The sequence below is a fragment of the Sander lucioperca genome, chromosome 10, assembly GCF_008315115.2.
Source record: "Sander lucioperca isolate FBNREF2018 chromosome 10, SLUC_FBN_1.2, whole genome shotgun sequence".
Classification (NCBI taxonomy): Eukaryota; Metazoa; Chordata; class Actinopteri; order Perciformes; family Percidae; genus Sander; species Sander lucioperca.
In genome coordinates this window covers 5,212,267-5,229,824 of record NC_050182.1, presented here as the reverse complement: position 1 = coordinate 5,229,824, position 17,558 = coordinate 5,212,267, and the positions used below count along the sequence as shown (strand labels likewise).

Sequence of the window (17,558 nt, the reverse complement as noted above, 5' to 3'; positions counted from 1 at the left end):
TCCATGTTCAGGTCCAGGTCCAGGTAACAGAAGCTTTTCCACCATTTTTATATTCTCCTTAACAAATGTTTTTTTAATTGTTTTTACATGTAACTGCTCTTGTAATGTTTTATGTAAAGCACTTTGAATCTAGCCTGGTCCTACCAGACTCTGGTACATTAGCCTGGTCCTACCAGACTCTGGTACATTAGCCTGGTCCTACCAGACTCTGGTACATTAGCCTGGTCCTACCAGACTCTGGTACATTTCATTTGTACAGAGAGTCTGGCCACTCTCCATTGACAAGTGTTAACTTCCTTGAAGGCGGGTACTCTGTTGAAGTTTAAAACTATTGGATCTGCCCAAAGTCACTCTGGATCTGCCATAACCAATCGCTAACGTTTGGTCGGGACGTATGTCATGCGCATGTGCAACAAGAGGGGAGACCGACAACAACTATCGGCTTATATTTAGCATTAGCATCGCTAGCGTTAGCCTTAGCCTTAGCCAACTGCTTCACCACTAACGGAGCGAGCTGGAAAATCTAACTTTCCGAACTCCGTGGGGAGGAGGGCCACAACATCATGGCCACCAACAAAACTCAATAAACATTGTTCTTGCGTTGCCACAACAGACCGAATTCGCTCGCATCTTTCTAGCGCACGACTTCAACATCATCGTTCTCAGCCACTCCCTCTGTTCACTGATTGGACCTCCAAATATTTGGCTGGAGAAAACCCAAGAATATACTGCAAATCCAGATGGAGTACTGAAGGGAAATGAAAATTGAGGGTGGAGCCAGGCTACCTTGAATTGTCCCAATGCTGAAATGTGCTATATAAATAAAGCTGCATTGCTTGAAGCAATACCACAAAGCAAGAAAGCAACATTGCAGCGTTGACAGTCTGACAAGGAGTGAAAGGAAAAGGGCAGCTTGTTACAGAGCTGCAGGGCTGATGAGGAAAGTGGGAACAGGTGAGGAGGTGGGCGGAGGGAGAGGGGTTACTGCAGGGCAGGAGGGAGGGGCTGGGACAGGTGGAACAGTCACAGCACATCTGGGGCACGTTCAATCTCAGCTACGGTTTCCTGGTTGAACGACATCAGAGACGGTTTAGAACCATAGACAGGATATAAACTGGACCAACAGATCCTGTGTCTCTGGACGGAGACCAGTGAAGGATATTAGAAGCACTTTTCCGGTGAGGGCTGAGCGTCCTACAACTGAGCTTGAAGACGTAGATGTGACGTGAGCAACATGTCTGAAAGTTGGAAGTCTTCTGGTAGCTGTGCCAAGAGAAATCTCAATCATTCCCAATCTAGCAGAGACGGAGAGCATAGGTATATGTAAGGAGATAACATAGGCACAGGCTAATTATTGCTAACTAAAATGCTAGTTAACATTAGTAATTAAACTTAAACAGCTAATGTAAGTCGAAACTGCCTGTGAGCTTCTCCTGTACTGTAAGGTAATTCCTCTACTATGCAACAGTAAGTCACTTGGTTATGACACAATTGTTAGCCTATTTTTAGTAATGGAGCCTTTTATACATTGTCGTGTTTCTTTAGAAATAAACAATGGACAAATAGAGTCTTTAAACGCTTCAGACGTAAAGTTATTCACTGTCAAAGTGACGCCAAAATGAATGGCAGTCAATGGAATGCTAACGGCGGGTGAGTGCTTGTTAGCATCAAAATGGCGCCATAGGATCTACAGGTTGTTGACAGATGCTTACCCCCTTGTTTAGAACCGAGACGCCTCAACCCAGAGTAGTTTCCTGTATCTGTGTCACATGGGCTCCGCCATGGCCACGCCTCTTTAGGAGACTAGCGGCAGGTCCTGAGTGTATGGACCTTTTTCACAGCAGACATTTTGACTTGTCATAGTGGGAAAAGCACAGCTGAAATTGATAACGTTAACGATGGCTCAATTCCGTCAAGTGTCCCAGTGAGCTATTTCAGTGAGTCAGCATACACAACACCAGGGCCTCTCCTAAGAGGAATGCAGCCATCATTAATGGTTTTGAATACACCTGTGCTTTTCCTACTGTGACATGTCAACATGTCTGCTGTGAAAAAGGTCTATTGATTCCAATGGGAGAAGTGAACGTGAACACAGATTATGAGCGATTCTTTCGCCCCATAGTCACCAAAGTAAATATTGGACCCATTTTTCACAAGTCACATATCTCCAGATCATTCTGCCACCAACTAATGGCATTTTTCAGATGGACACATCAGGAGAAAATGAACTTTGTTTGAGACCTGCTTCTGTCTCAGGAACACATTTCAAATCAGCTACTTTATATTTTAGAGTACTTATTAGAAGGATAACCCCTTGAGATGAATCATCTAATTTTCGAGGGGGTCCTTAAGACAATTATACCGAAAATACAAAAAAAACTAAAAACATTCACACATACACACAACACTCCCAAGCCTAACTACCCCAACACCGACTGATTCTCCCCCATAAAAAAAATACAAAAAAAATAAAATAAAATATAAACAGGTAAATACACAATAGGTTTGCATACATCCCAATTTTGCTACTGTTTACAGTATATGCACAAACAGGTGCCAATACATTAAGGAGGAGAAAAGTAAGAAACTAAGAGAGAAAAAAAGAAAAAGAAAACCAAATGAAGTAATAGATCTAAGTGAGCCGGACAAGGTGTTCCAATCAGATGCTGCTGTCGCCCAATTTCTTTGGAGATTCTATTAAAAGTACAAAAGTTTTACTTCCACTTCAAGAGTATCTTAACTACAGGCGGCCCTCTCAAGTTGAAAGCTTCAAGACAGAGATCAGCAAAAAAAATCATCTGCAGAGTAAGTAACCCCTTAACCCCTTTTTTTTATCAAAAGTAACAAAGACGCTGTGTTTTTTACAAAATGAGGAGACAGAGATGAGTGGAAAAAGTAGGTGGCATGCAAAATGGTTTTGCCTTTCTTTGTGGATCATTAGTTGCCTGTAGTGGTCCGACAGTGTCCATGACATGTCTCCCCATGAGTTCAAAACCTTTTCCAACTTGTTGCACCTTGTGCTCTGACCCGAAAACAATTGCAGCTGCGTCACTGCAGCCCTGCGCCCTGCCCAAACCCCAGGAGTCGTCTATCTCTGTGTGAACAGAGCTGAAGTCATCTGACAGTATTACAACACGATCAAACCCTGCCTATCCAGTCATCATCAGTCACCAGCCCATCTTAAAATAGAGCAGAGGTTGCACTGCAACGTGCAATCTGCCAATGACAGCTGCAGGTTGTCTCGGTCATCCAGGATGAGCGAGACACTACCGAGCATTGAACACATTTATAAAGACAGACTGGTGAGAAAGGCCAATAACGTTGTATGTGACTACACACATCCTCTGGCATCTAATTTTAAACTACTGCCATCTAGGCATCATTTCTGCCAACCCCTTCTGACCAAGAACAGATCCAAATTCTCGTTTGTACCACAAGCCATAAAAGCCTTAAATCAGTCAAAATAAGCCAAATGTCCGGCTGGCCTGGTCATACCCAAGGGTGTATGGTGTAGTGTAGTGTGTGATGATGTTATGTCTGTCGGTGTCTGATGTATGGACTATTTGTTTGTATCATATGTCTGATGTCCTGAAGTGCCTTGCAACTGTGCCGCAAACGCAACTGTCCCACAGGGACAATAAAGTTATCTACTACTACTACTGTACGAGTGACTCATGAATAGCAGGGGCAGAGCGGGGGTGGGGCTTCTGGGGCTCCAGTCCCGACTGTTTCTCAAAAGCCCCGAATCTTTTAGGGTTCTAAAAATAACTTCAACTTTCTATCATTTCCCCTCAGTCTCTCTGACTGGACCAGCAAATCAATGGAGCAAACCTACTTACAGTATGTTATAGAAAGCTAGAAGCATCAGACAGTTTTTTATGGCGGCAGGTTTATGTCATGTGTCCCGAGCACGATAAAACATGCTCATGAGCATTTCACACGCGCAGATATTAGGTTTATACGAACAGGTGCCGTTATTTGCCTCTCCCTATGTTTTGTTCCACGCTCGCTGCTGCCTGTACAACTCTCGATTGTTGAAGTGGTGCGTGAAGAGTTATATCTGCGCGTGTGAAGTGGTATAATTTGCTCATTAGCAGGTTTTATAGCACTCGCAAGATATGACAGTTTGTTTCTCTTTTTAGGTGGCAGGAGTGAAAATGAGTCATCCTCAACATTTGTTGTGTTGTGGTTTCAGAATGATAAAGACAGTTGGAGAACAGTTAGATACAAAACAAGATGTTAAAAAAAGGGGCAAAAGCGGCGACAAAAGCGCCAAAAACGTTGGGCAAAGTGCCAAAAAAAAAGTCTTAAAAAGTGCCAAAAACGTTGAGAAAAGCATCAACAATTTCCCAAAAAAAACAATCAAAAGCTTAGAAAGAAGCGTCAAAAACATTGAAAAAAGCTTAGGAAATTAGGATGTTTTTTTTCTATCCAGCTATCATTGTTATCACTGTCTTCCCAAATGAAGTACAGATATTGGTGGTGGTGTCTGGTGCTGTCTGACTCTCACAAATCCAGACGGTTTGATCTGAAGACACTTCCCCTTGTACCTTTGTGGGCGTGTTGTGTGAACAGTTAAATGGTAACTACCGTTTTTTTCAACCTATTTTCCTATGTTTTTGTGTCTAAGTGACTGATGGGAACAACAATCTTTAACATTGGGCCAGTATTAAGCGAGATCGCTGCAGTCGGCAGCGACGAAACAAGCTACAATGTAAATTAATGGGGCAATTGTCCAGCTTGTATTTACTTTCACAAAAGTGCTCGTTTTGCCACTGACAGGCTCAGATTAATATTCTAAGTGTCTGACAACATTATAGAAAGGATTTCTAAGGAGGTAGACCTTTCTGTTGAAGTGCCCATATTATGAAAAAATCACTTTTTCTGGGATTTGGGGTGTTATGTTGTGTCTCTGGTGCTTCCACACACATACAAACTTTGAAAAAAATCCATCCATTCTGTTTAGAGTGAGATACGGTTTCTGAATGTGTCCTGCCTTCAGTCTCTGGGTGAGCTGTTCAAAATCGGCACGGCTTGTGATGTCACAAGCCGAAACGAGCAGGCTAACCGCAACCATTAGCTCGTAGCGTTAGCATTAGCATGCTAACGCTAGCATGCTACCTCATTCTCAATAGCAAAGCACTGCTACAACACCATAATCTACAAAAGAACTGCTTACATGTGTGCCCTCATTTAGAAGTCTCCCAGCTAATCCTGCCTTGTAACTGACCAAAGTTGTAGAAACAGCCTTTCTTTTACTGTCTATGGAGCTAGCTAGCTGACATGATCTACATCTGAGCTACTGGGCATGTGCAAACAGAAAACAGAGACCAGGTGAAAAGAGGATCTGCAGCAGTGAGAGAGAGCGGTGCAGTACAACAATATGGTGTTTTTTGAAAATTAAACCATGTAAACCTATTCTGGTACAACCTTAAAATACAATTATGAACCTGAAAATGAGCATAATATGGCTGCTTTAAAGAATAAGATTCTATTTTTAAACATAAAAACATCCGCAAAATTGCGTTCGCTAAACCCACTAAGACTCCATGTAAATAAACTGTAATTTTAGCATCGTAAAATACACTTTATTCAAAGTTGACAGAAACAAAATAAAACTATGAAAAGCCGTTTTGGGTCATCTTTCCACTTTTCCAACCATCACAATTGAAATAAACATATAGTTTACCGATTTACATGTGGAAATATGTTGGCTCTATACACACTAAAAGTATTGCTTTTTTAAATGGAGTCTGGTGGGTTTAGCGATAGCGACTTCACAGCTGTTTCTGGTTAAGCAGAAAGGTCTCAAAGAGGTTTTAAAGGTCTATCTCTGAAGGGATCCTTTCCATGATGTTGTCAGACACTTAGAATATTAATCTGAGTCGGTCAGCAGCAAAACGAGCACTTTAGTGAAGGTAAATACAAGCTGGACAATTGCCCTATTAACTTACTTTGTAGCTTGTTTCGCCGCTGCCAACTGCAGCAATATTGTATGTGGCGTTTTCTTTTGTGGGGTGCAAACAAGTTTCTTCCTGAGACTATTTTGCAGAGCCACCGTCGCAGCATCAGGAGCTTAGAAAATAGAGAATATAGAAAATGATCTTCGACACAAATACAGGAACAACATGAATGCACAAATGTCCAATTCCCAATAATCCCAACTCCTATAGAACAAAGAAATGATACATAACTACACAAAAAATGGACAAGAAAGTGCAACAGAGAGAGAAACAAAAGAACCACGACAGATATCTACGACAGACAAGTTTTGCAGAAGGCCCAGTTGATCTTAGCCAGCTCTGACCACCCACTCGTGGAGAAATTAGTTTTTCTCCCTTCTGGGCAGAGATACAGGTCCCCCGAGGTAAAAAGCAATCGGTTTAGATTTTCAGTTGTTCCAAGTGCAATATCAAAAAGCTTAATTTGAACTGGAGCTTGACTGCCCTGTTCAGCAGCCCTTTATCATGGCTTCCATTCAAATGGTTTGGTACTTTTGACAAACAGATACATATAGACATTTGGTTGTTTTCAGTAATTGTTGTGATAAATGTCTCATGTCAAAGTTTCCTTGAGGGACAACAAAGGTCTGAACTGAACTAAACCAATACACGAGTAAGTAATCCAATAAAGGCAGGACAACACTGTAAGATGAAACAAGGATCCGGGCGTGGCCAAACAGCTCCTTTACAGCACATAATCAATAATTTGCTGAATCTGCCTCATTAAATTAATCATTTAAATGATGTGTTCAACTATACATCATGTTTAATAATAGTAATTTAATAAAGTACTATTTGATGACAAATTCTGTTGCAGATGTGGGAGAGAGGAGAGATGGAGAGATGGGTTAGTTCCTGTTTTTGTGTGTGTGTGTGTGTGTGTGTGTGTGTGTGTGTGTGTGTGTGTGTGTGTGTGTGTGTGTGTGCGCGTGCGCCATGCAGATGCAAATTCTGTTGCAGATGTGGCGTAGGAGAGATGGGTTAGTTCCTGTTTTTGTGTGTGTGTGTGTGTGTGTGTGTGTGTGTGTGTGTGTGTGTGTGTGTGTGTGTGTGCGCGCGCGCCATGCAGATGCCCGCAGTAATCTAATCGGTGTCTGGAAATGAAATTAGATGTGCGCTGCCAGACAGGCCACACCCATGAACACGAACACGGAGGACGGCAAAGAGGAAGACGATGACTCACATCCGACCCTCTGCCGCTGCAACCACAAACCATATTCACAACAACAGAAACTACAAATAAATCAAGATGTGTTTAATCAGATATAGTAGGTTGTCAGCAACCCTTCAACATTATGCCTCATTCTAAGCTTTTAAAGATATAACACACTCTTTCCAAAAACTCGGCAATGTTTGAGTCATTGTGAAGCCATTTTAACCCCTGACGTGTAGAGTGATAAGATCCCCTTCGGGGAAATGGCAGGAAAAAAAGGGTGTGACCATTGGACAGACAATGCCTGAACTGTCCAGTTGGACGTCTGTCTGACTGAGTGTGTGTGTGTGTGTGTGTGTGTGTGTGTGTGTGTGTGTGTGTGTGTGTGTGTGTGTGTGGTTATTATTAGTGGCCTGTTGAGCCAGGAGTGTGTGTGTCTGTGTGAGACGTGAGTCCAGCAGCTGCTGTGGACAAACCAGCCGGTCATGCCAGCTGACGGTCAGTCCTGGTGGGTTGGGTGAATAACTGCGCGGGTGTGACTTCTTTTCCACATATACTCAACCAACTTTACTTCCTTCTCTTTGTGTACTCTGCAGTGTAGCTCTTTTATTAGATAAAATGTAAGGAAACACCAAAACACACACACACACACACACACACACACACAAACACATGTGCGTCTCACTCTCTTTGTGGGGACCAGTCACTGACATAATGCATTCCCTAGCCCCTTACCCTAACCTTAACCATCACAACTAAATGCCTAACCTTAACCCTTACCCTCACCCTAACCATAACCTAATTCTAACCCTAATCCTACAACCAAGTCTTAACCCTCAAACAGACCTTTAAATTTGTGGGGTCCAGCATTTTGGCCCCACAAAGCTGTCCGGACCCCACAAGTATACAGGACTCCCGGTTTTTGGACCCCACGAATGTAGTTAAACAAGAACACACACACACACACACACACACACACACACACACACACACACACACACACCAAAAACAATAAGAATGGTTCAAAACCTCTGAAATCTGCCAGCCCTTCAAGACATACTTTATTGATCCGACAAGGGGAATGTTGCTTCCACTACATTACATGGTACCATCCTCGACTCGCCTCGACTCTACTCGCCTTTTTTGGTTTTCCATTACGAAAAAAAGTACCTGGTACCTGCTAACAGGTACTTTTTTTAGTACCTCCTCAGTCGAGGTTCCAAGCGAGCTGAGGCGAGCCGAAAAGGTGACGTGAAAGCGACAGACGGGGGTGTCCTGAACAAACCCGCTATTTTGAAATAGTTTAGCCAGCTGTTTTTTTTTGCTGCCTCCAGCTTAATATGAAACAAAATGTGTCTTCTGGCAACACACACCTTCCACGTTCTGTGTGTGTGTCGCGTTAGGTCACAGTAGTTTACTGCGGCGCCACTTGTTTACAGTTCTGCGGAGGCTCCGGCAGAGCTTTCGCCGTAGCCTAACTACACACACACATGGCCGGCTCCACGCACACACCAGCGCACAAGTATAAACATCAGGCCACTTTTACATAGGCTATATCAGGCTACGGCGAAAGCTCTGCGTGGAGCCTCCACAGAACTGTAAAACAAACTCAAGTGGCCTGATGTTTATACTTGTGCGCTGGTGTGTGCATCGATACCGCATAACGACGAGCCACGCTGAGGCACTACTAAAATCTGCAATGGAAAATGGACGCACAGTGTGTCGAGTCGAGTCGAGGCGAGTAGAGTCGAGGCGAGTCGAGCAGGTACCATGTAATGGAAAAACGCCAATACATGCACTACTGGAGAGAGGTCAGAGTGAGGTGTTACGATGTGTCCCCTTATGTTTTTGGTGCAAGGTTAGGGTTTAATCTGGTGTCAAAAACAGCACACAATCTTCATCAACAGTGTGTAATGCAACTGCAAGCGTTCATATCAGTGTAGCAAAGAGTAGAACAATTACCATCTGGAATGACTAGAAAACATTACGGCCAAGAGCCAGCCAGCAAGTGCATGGCTAGCTAACTAGCATTAGCTCGGCATGCAACTAAAAGTGCTACTCGTGGATAAAGTTACTATTTCTGCACATTAGTGTCTGTGACTTTCAGATGACATGCAAGTAGCGCTTATAATCAAAATACATGGTACTGATAGTTGCAAAAACGGTTTTAAATCATTAAACAGACATGTCAATACTATAGCAACATTGCTCACATGCACCCACCTCCAGCTTCAATGTTTTTCTCTTTGCTGTACGGTGCGCAATGAGGAACGCTCTCCCTGCAGTTGCGCTATTAACCCACCAGGTGACTCCAAAACTATATATCTGTAACCAACAAAAAGGCTTTTTCCAACTCTGATACAGAGGGGGACGCCCCTGGATGAGTACACCGCGCAGTTAGGGGAACGGGGCACTACTCAGGAGATGAACTGGCATCTCTCCAGCTTCCAGTGCACACTCCGTACTTGGTCCACACAGGGACTCAAACTGGCGACCCACCGGTTCCCAACCCAACTCCCTATGAGACTCACTGTACAGGCTGTTCTCATGAACCATTGTACACATAGCAATGTAAAGTAAGTAAGGGATGATGTAGAGCGAGCCAGTCATTGTAGTGAAAACAACCCTGACAGGCTGATGCAGGCCTGAAGTCGCTCTACAGTATCCCGCTTACTACACGACTACTTTTTGCACAGGCGCTGCAGTTGACACCCAACCCGTTCTCATTCCGAACTCGTAAAATAAGGACGTTTGGACAGTGGCTGTCAGCGTCTGATGTGACGAAAAAGGCGTCTTTCAGCGTATTTGTGTAACACACTGGGGAGAGCAGCAGTTAGATAGGATTTAGCGAGTAGTATGTAAGGGCAAATTTCCACGTATGGAGGTTGGTTGGGGTATTGGATGGGTCAAACAAACACAGGACTTTCACCCAGGAGAGCAGGGTTCGCATCCCGCTTGTATGTTGTATGTTGCTATAGTCGCTTTTTATTTTCCTCCCGTGTGTCACAGAACCGTACGCCCACCCACGACCCTTTCCTAAACCCAACCATCCCATTCTTCCCACGTGTCACGGAACCGTAAGCCCACCCACGACCTTTTCCTTAACATAACTGCGTCAAAAGGGACGGCAATAGTCCGACCAAGCGCGTTTACTTATAGCGCTAAAGGGACGGCAATAGTCCGACCAAGCGCGTTTACTTATAGCGCTAAAGGAGACTTTTAGCGCCAATAAGAACGACAAAGGCACCTGACCAAGCGTCCATATTTTACGAGATGAGTGTGAGAACCTGTTGTGACACCACAGTGTTGCTATGTAACTGTTGTCGCTACCAAGGGGGTAAGCAAGCATCCGGAAAGCGTACCTCCTATGGGGAAATTCTGAGGCTAACAAGCCATCACCTCCTGTTAGCATTCCATTGCCTCCCATTCAGTTTGGTGTCACTTTGACAGAGAATAACTTTACATCTGAAGCGTTTAAAGACTCTATTTGTCCATTGTTTATTTCTAAAGAATCATGACAATGTATAAAAGGCTCCATTACCTTGTATCTGACGTTATGGCCCAGTAGCAGCCGTTTTTGTAAAAATAGGCTCCGTCTCTGCAAGATTGAATGATTTAGATTTCTCTTGGCACAGCTACCAGAAGACTTACAACTTTCAGACAGGTTGCTCACGTCACATCTACGTCGTCAAGCTCAGTTTGAGGCTGCGCAGTAACGCTCAGCCATTACCGGAAAAGTGCTTCAAATTGACTTCACTGGTCTCCGTCGAAGTCAAAGTCACTGTGTCCACTTATTTGTCTGTCTATGGTCGCTACGGCTGAAGCAATCATTGACTGTATATAAAGATGTAGCAATATGCGCTCACCAAGATCTGCTGCCAGTATCTGGATCGAAGGACAGAATCTTGGCTCAACATTTCCCCACTTTTTGCCACAGCTGATAAATTAACTGGACTTCTTTCTGCGGATTGATGGATGTCCATCCAGAGTTATCAGAACTGCGTTCATGGCAACGCTCTGTTATGGTTATAGCCAGGGGTTAGGGTTAGTGAGGATCTGGCAGATGGGGGGAACCTTAACATCCTACTGTATAACAATGCTCTGTATTTAAGTTTTTTAAACTCTTAATCTGCAAGTACCCAGTAACTAAAGCTATCAAATAAACATAGTGGAGTAAAAAGTACTATATATATTTTTTAATTAACTCAAGTACATCAAAGTAACTAGGCATATTTACTCAGTTATTCACTCCAGTGCTCATGACACATTTCTAGGATGTTTTTGTTGTTACGCTCACTGATTTTTTCAGCGTAAAATAAAAACAGACGAAACAAACTGTCATGTATTAAAAGCAAAGAGGGCGTGTGTGTCATTTTTATTTTCAGGATCATTAAAGTTGACATACACTGTTGTTTCTTTGGTAACGCAATAATTACTATTAGTTGACACTTACTCTAAAGCTGTGTTTACCCTATTATCACAGAATAATAACTTTGATTTTGAGTTTTGACACTTTGTGTCGAGATGAAGGAATAATTGCTTGTTTTGTTGAGATAATCTGAGTTTTTCAATGTCAGGAGGAGGAAAACAGCTTATTTCTCGCCTGGAGATCAATTAGATGTCACATTTTATTGATCGGCACTTAAAGTGGCTCAATGAACGAACGTCAGCTAAGTAACACACATGTAAATGTTCTCAAGTATGAAGTTCATCATGCATCTCTTAATTAGAAACTAATAGGCCTACCATGGCTATCTTGCATTACATTTATATTTTGGGTTGTAATGTGGTCACCATTTAAAAAACAACTATAGTTTAATCTCTCAGTTTGTTTTCACACACACAAAAAAAAAATCTGTCGCGTCTCATACATTTAAGTGTAGCTTTTACATTTTTTATTTTCTGAAAACCAAACATCCTGTTACGGCATTTTTAAAAGTTTGTTAACTTTAAAATTTAAAAAAAAAAAAATCGGTTAAAGTTTAGAAATATATATAATAATCGCATAGTAACAAGCTTGTTGAGATAAATACCAAGATAACTCTTATCTCAACAAAACAAGCAATTATTTGTGTCGGACCCCAGGAAGAATAGCTTCAGCCATACTGAAGCTAATGGAGATCTTAATAAACTAAACTAAGCATAGTGGAGAACACTGGACCACCAGTGATTTCATTTTAAAGTGCAGGTAAAGTATTTTATCTGGTTAGAATAAACCGATAAAAATACTTTATCACACTTAATAACAATGTCATTTCTATTCATCCGCACCTTACTCATCTGTATATCTGTGTTTATATACTGTCTGTTTATATAAGGGTATTTATTGTGTAAATATGTTTGTTTTATTACTATTATTATTATAACTAATTCTATTTTTTTCTGTTTCTTATAGTTTATGTATATTTTTTCTCCTATGTCTACTTAATGTGTATTTGTGTTATTCTGATGTGTGTACATTTTTTTCTTTTGAGCTGCTGTAGCACAGGAATTTCCCCAGTGTGGGATTAATAAAGTCAATCTTATCTTAAAAAAAAAAAAAAGCTTTTCTTGAAGAACAAGTTGACGTTGCTTTGCGTCAATCCTTTGTTGTATCTGTGGACTCCTCAAATCAGTCAAAGACCAACATGTACTATTTCTCTTTAAACAGGCTTTTGGTTGACCTGTCTGCACTGTTTTATGTATTACTTTGTAATTTTCATCGTGAATTGTGTTTTTGAATATATCGTTTTGTATGTTTACATTAAAGCATTGTGATTCTTTTTTTATCTGTGATAAGCGCTCTATAAATACATCTTTACTTTACATTTTGTAATAAATGTGACCAGTAGTGAAAGAAGTATTTAGATCCTTTACTTAAGTAAAAGTACTAATACTACATTGTAAAAATACTCTGTTACAAGTAAAAGTCTTGCATTGAAAATCTTACTTAAGTAAAAGTATGTAAGTATCATCAAAAAGTGTACTTAAAGTATTAAAAGAAAAAGTACTCAAGGCAGAAAAATGGAACTGGGAACGATCCAAACAGTTGTGTGTTTAATTTTAGCTGGACTTGTAGGCCGTTTTATTGTTGTGTAGTTTAACTTCTAATAACATTATATTGTATAAACTGCATGTGTTTTGTGTGCAAAATAATTTGTAAAGTAACTAGTAACTAAAGCTGTCAGATTAATGTAGTGAGTTTTCTTTGAAATGTAGCGGAGTAGAAGTAGAAAGTTGCATGAAAAGAAAAGACTCAAGTAAATAACAAGTACCTCAACATTTGTACTTAAGTACAGTACTTGAGTAAATGTACTTAGTTACATTCCAACACTGAATATGAGCTTCTCAACTCATTGCATCCCTGCAGCTTGTGTGCAGCATAACCAAACATTAGAGTGCCATCTAGTGGTGACAACATAGCAATGTCGTTCCTTCAGACACTGGAGCAGAAAAACAGTCACAAAATAAAGACACACACTCAAACCTTTGTGTAGGTCAACTTGTCTATTTAATATATAAAATACGGTAAAACATACGCAAAAAGGGGAGGCCGGGGGGGAAGAGGGGACCAATGGATACTTTGGTACGATAACAAACACTTTTTTTTTGTAAAAGCAGTATAGAATTTGTAATAACATATCAGTGCATACTTTATTTATGAAAATATACACAAATTGTATATCATTCTCCAAAAAACAACAAAAAAAAGTATCTTTACAACAAAAAAAGCAGACTAGCCGAACACAATATATTAGCTATCATTTATTTTAAACTTTTTTTTTCTTTTTCTTAAATGTATTTCTGTGTGATGTATATTTGTGTCGATATTACATTTTATGTCCTATAAGATGAGTCACTCTTCGCCCATGCATTGACATCATTGTGTCTGGTCAGAAATAAGTTAGACGTGTCACGCTGAAACCCTCCCCCCAACCTCCCCCTCCCCTCCCCCACCCACCCCCCACCCCAACCATTTTAGCATGTGTGGACCGAGACGTTTTGTACATTGGACTCAAAAGTTGCAGCACTGAAGCGGTGTGTGTGGCGGTTTCCGTCCACGGCCACACGTGTCATGTACTAATAGCACTACGCTTGTGTTGTTTGTTTCATGTCATAAAAATCGTGCAACATTAGTAACACCCTTTTTTTTCGAAGAACAAAAGAAAAACAAATCCCGAATAAAGAGAAAACAAAAAATATATTCATAGAGTATTTTTTATATAATAAAATAAAATTCAAAAAGAAAACAAGATGCCTAACCTACACAAATAAAAACGCAGATGTCTATACCATCATGGCAGCTACCGTCAGTGAGAGCTGTGGTAATGGTGATAATAATAATAATATTAATAATAATAATAATAATAATAATAATAATAATAATATAAATTCTCAGAGAACAATTAAAAACAGACTGTCACCAGCACAAATTAACACTGGAAAGTGAGTGAGACTTCTAAACATCATTATACAGGAGCAAGAGTCGCTTTTATTTTCCAGGAGTGGGGGATGCAGGTTCTTAAAACTATTTCTCAGCACGATTGTCTTTCCGTTTTGTGATTACAGCGACCCCTAGTGTTGCTCTGAAGAACGTGACAAACAAGACTCCCACGAGTCCCGTGTCGCAAAGGAAGCCATTTTGTTTATTTTATTTTTTTGACAAACCTTTGGCTCGCGGCCTTCGTACGCAGCTTTCTTTTTGTTTTGTTTTTGTTCGAAGCTCAGGGTACAACAGTCTTAACAGTCAAAGTGATAACACTCGGGGTGGGTGGGTGGGGATTTACTCTGCCGCACGCTCACAAAAGCAATATTGACTCTCAGACTTGTCACAGAGTGGATGAGCAAGTGAGTGAGTGACAGACGGAGAGAGAGAAAGATGAAGCGAAGAGAGGATGATGGGAGTAGTGTGTAATGAGGCTGGGAGGATGGAAATGACCCAAAAATAATTTGACTTGTCGACGTGTTGTCATTTCAGCGCTGACACAGTACAGAGTAAACAGAAAAGTATTGCGTGTGTGTGTGTGTGTGTGTTTGTATACCAGCGTTATGGGGACCAGCTTTCGTAGTGGGGACAGAAGTGTTTGGGATTAAAAAAAACAAACCGAGAGTGAGTGAGTGAGTGAGTGACAGGGTGAGAGGGAGGTGAGGAGGGCCTGCCCGTGAGGAAGATGTGCTGGCTGGATGTGGTGAAACCCAAAGTCGACAAGTCTGCGTTGGATTTGGGAGGTAGTCATTAAAAGATCGAGACTCGTTCTGAAACCTCCGGCTTAGTGCTAAACGATAGCCAAACTCTGCCTCCAAAGCTTTCAACGAGCAAATGGATGGAGGATGCGAGTGCTTTTAGGAAAAAAATAAATACATGAATTTGCACTTTTGACCGCTATGTTTTTCAAATCTACCCACTAAACCGTAAACCACCCTTTGCCAGTTAGTACAAAAAAAAAATGACATCCTTCATATTTCTTTTACCTTCATAGTCGTTTTTTACCGCTCGGAAATATAAAACTACAGCCAACCAGTGACAGGCGAAGGAGAAGATCCTTTAAATATACATACATGGCTTTTAACCAGAGGAAAAGGTCCAAAATAAAAAAGGGGACATCCTTGGCTCGCATAATCATATACTGTGTGTGTTTGCTTTAGAGTTCGACTGATATGTTAGAGACAGAGAATACTGCCATCTTTGTTCTGACGCTGCAAATACTCAATACTGGGATATGCCAAAAACATTACCGAATAATAAGTAAAGATTTTATCTGCAACAAATTTAAAGGTGGAATTTAGACCATTATGGGACACTCGACTCTAAATGTAGAACGAATGGTGAAATTGAAATGAAACAAAAGTGAATATTTTTCAGTTTGAGTCACACTGTGACAGCTGATGTTGCCTATACAAAGGATGAAAGTACCAATAACAAAATTGGGGATTTCTTTTCAATGGTTACTTCCTTAGCTGATATTAAGAAAGTAAACTATCATAAATTATTAACCCTTGTGCCTCTGATGTCTGTGCCAAAAAACTGCCATAATATTATTTTTGACTTTCATTGAGTTAAATCTTTTAACCAACTTCAGTCCTGATAACCACCAAATATTCGTTTATTTTCAGAATTTTAACCCCTACAGGGCAAACATAAGAACATGGCTTGATCTGGTGGAAAATAGTAGGTCTTGGCGCCGTGGGATGAAAGTTTTTGTCTGAGTGTCCACATTTTGGCTACACAGTTTATTATAGGTTGAACTTCCAAATGAAAATGCTTGCCATATGCATTAACGTAGCCAACATTTCAATCATTATTAATAACTTTGCAATACAACAAAAGGTAGTATAAAAATACCTTAAATTGTACTTTTTGATATTTTATCTAATCTAAAAATAATTTAAAAGGTTTTAATACATTTGCATTTTAATTTGTTCTTCTTGTTAATTTATTTACTTTGTTCTCTTGCTTTAATATTTTGTCTTATTCAATTTTCTTCTGCTTTAATGTTTACAGTTTATTATTCGGTAATCCATTAAATTAATTCAATTAATTTCAAAACAGGCAGGCCACAATAAGAAGTTAGGAGTTGTAAAAGGGAACTCTGATTGGTTGATGTACAGTAATAAATTAATTTTAAAGGATTAAATAAAAAGTGCAAACATTGAATTGTATTTTCTGAATATCAGATTTTTAACAAAAGCCTTATAAGCAGCCAGGTATATCAGTTCAACCCTAGTGTGTGTGTGTGTGTGTCAGGTGTGTTAAGGTGTCAGGGGTGGGGGTCAGGGTAAAGTGCGCTCCATCAGTGACAGAGTCCCAACCATTGCTCACACTAAACAGTCCGAGTCGCCACGGCTACGTCTTCCCTTTTGGCCTCTACAGCTCCCTCTCTTGGCTTGTCCACATATTACACTTTATATATATATATATATATATATATATATATATATATATATATATATATATATATATATATATATATATATATATATATATACACACACGCATAAATAATAAAAAAGAGACTGATCCACTGAGAATCAACGCATTTGCTTTTTTAAGTCTGTTTTGTGAAGGGATAACCTGCCGAATATATAGTTTATATATACAATCCCTGTCATGTGTCGTAGTCTCCTGCCCCGGATGCAGAGCTGCCCTTGCTACCGCCTCAACCCGTTTGAATATATACTTGTATATGATCTATTTTTTAAAATCTTCAAAACACCTTATCCCTGTCACACAAAAGCCACAAAGGTTACAGATTGCTTATATACACGGTACCTCACCAGTCTCGCCTCGGAACATCAGCTATCTTTTCAAAACATGACTCGCTTTCACAAAAATAGTTTCAGCTGTGTGCATCCCAGGTGTGTGTTCGAGGACGAAAATTGAGAATGAACAATTGCCCGAATCACTTAGTTAAAAAACGACCAGT

At 40.5% G+C, this 17,558-nt stretch overlaps 1 long non-coding RNA gene across 1 annotated transcript; it reads right to left on the bottom strand.

The window, feature by feature from the left end:
• Positions 1 to 14,624: 14,624 nt before the first annotated feature.
• LOC118496021 lies at positions 14,625 to 17,046 on the bottom strand. The gene is made up of 2 exons (XR_004898480.1): positions 16,350 to 17,046; positions 14,625 to 16,216 (listed from the first exon to the last, which is right to left on the bottom strand). It is a non-coding gene; the product is annotated as an uncharacterized LOC118496021 (long non-coding RNA).
• Positions 17,047 to 17,558: the final 512 nt, after the last annotated feature.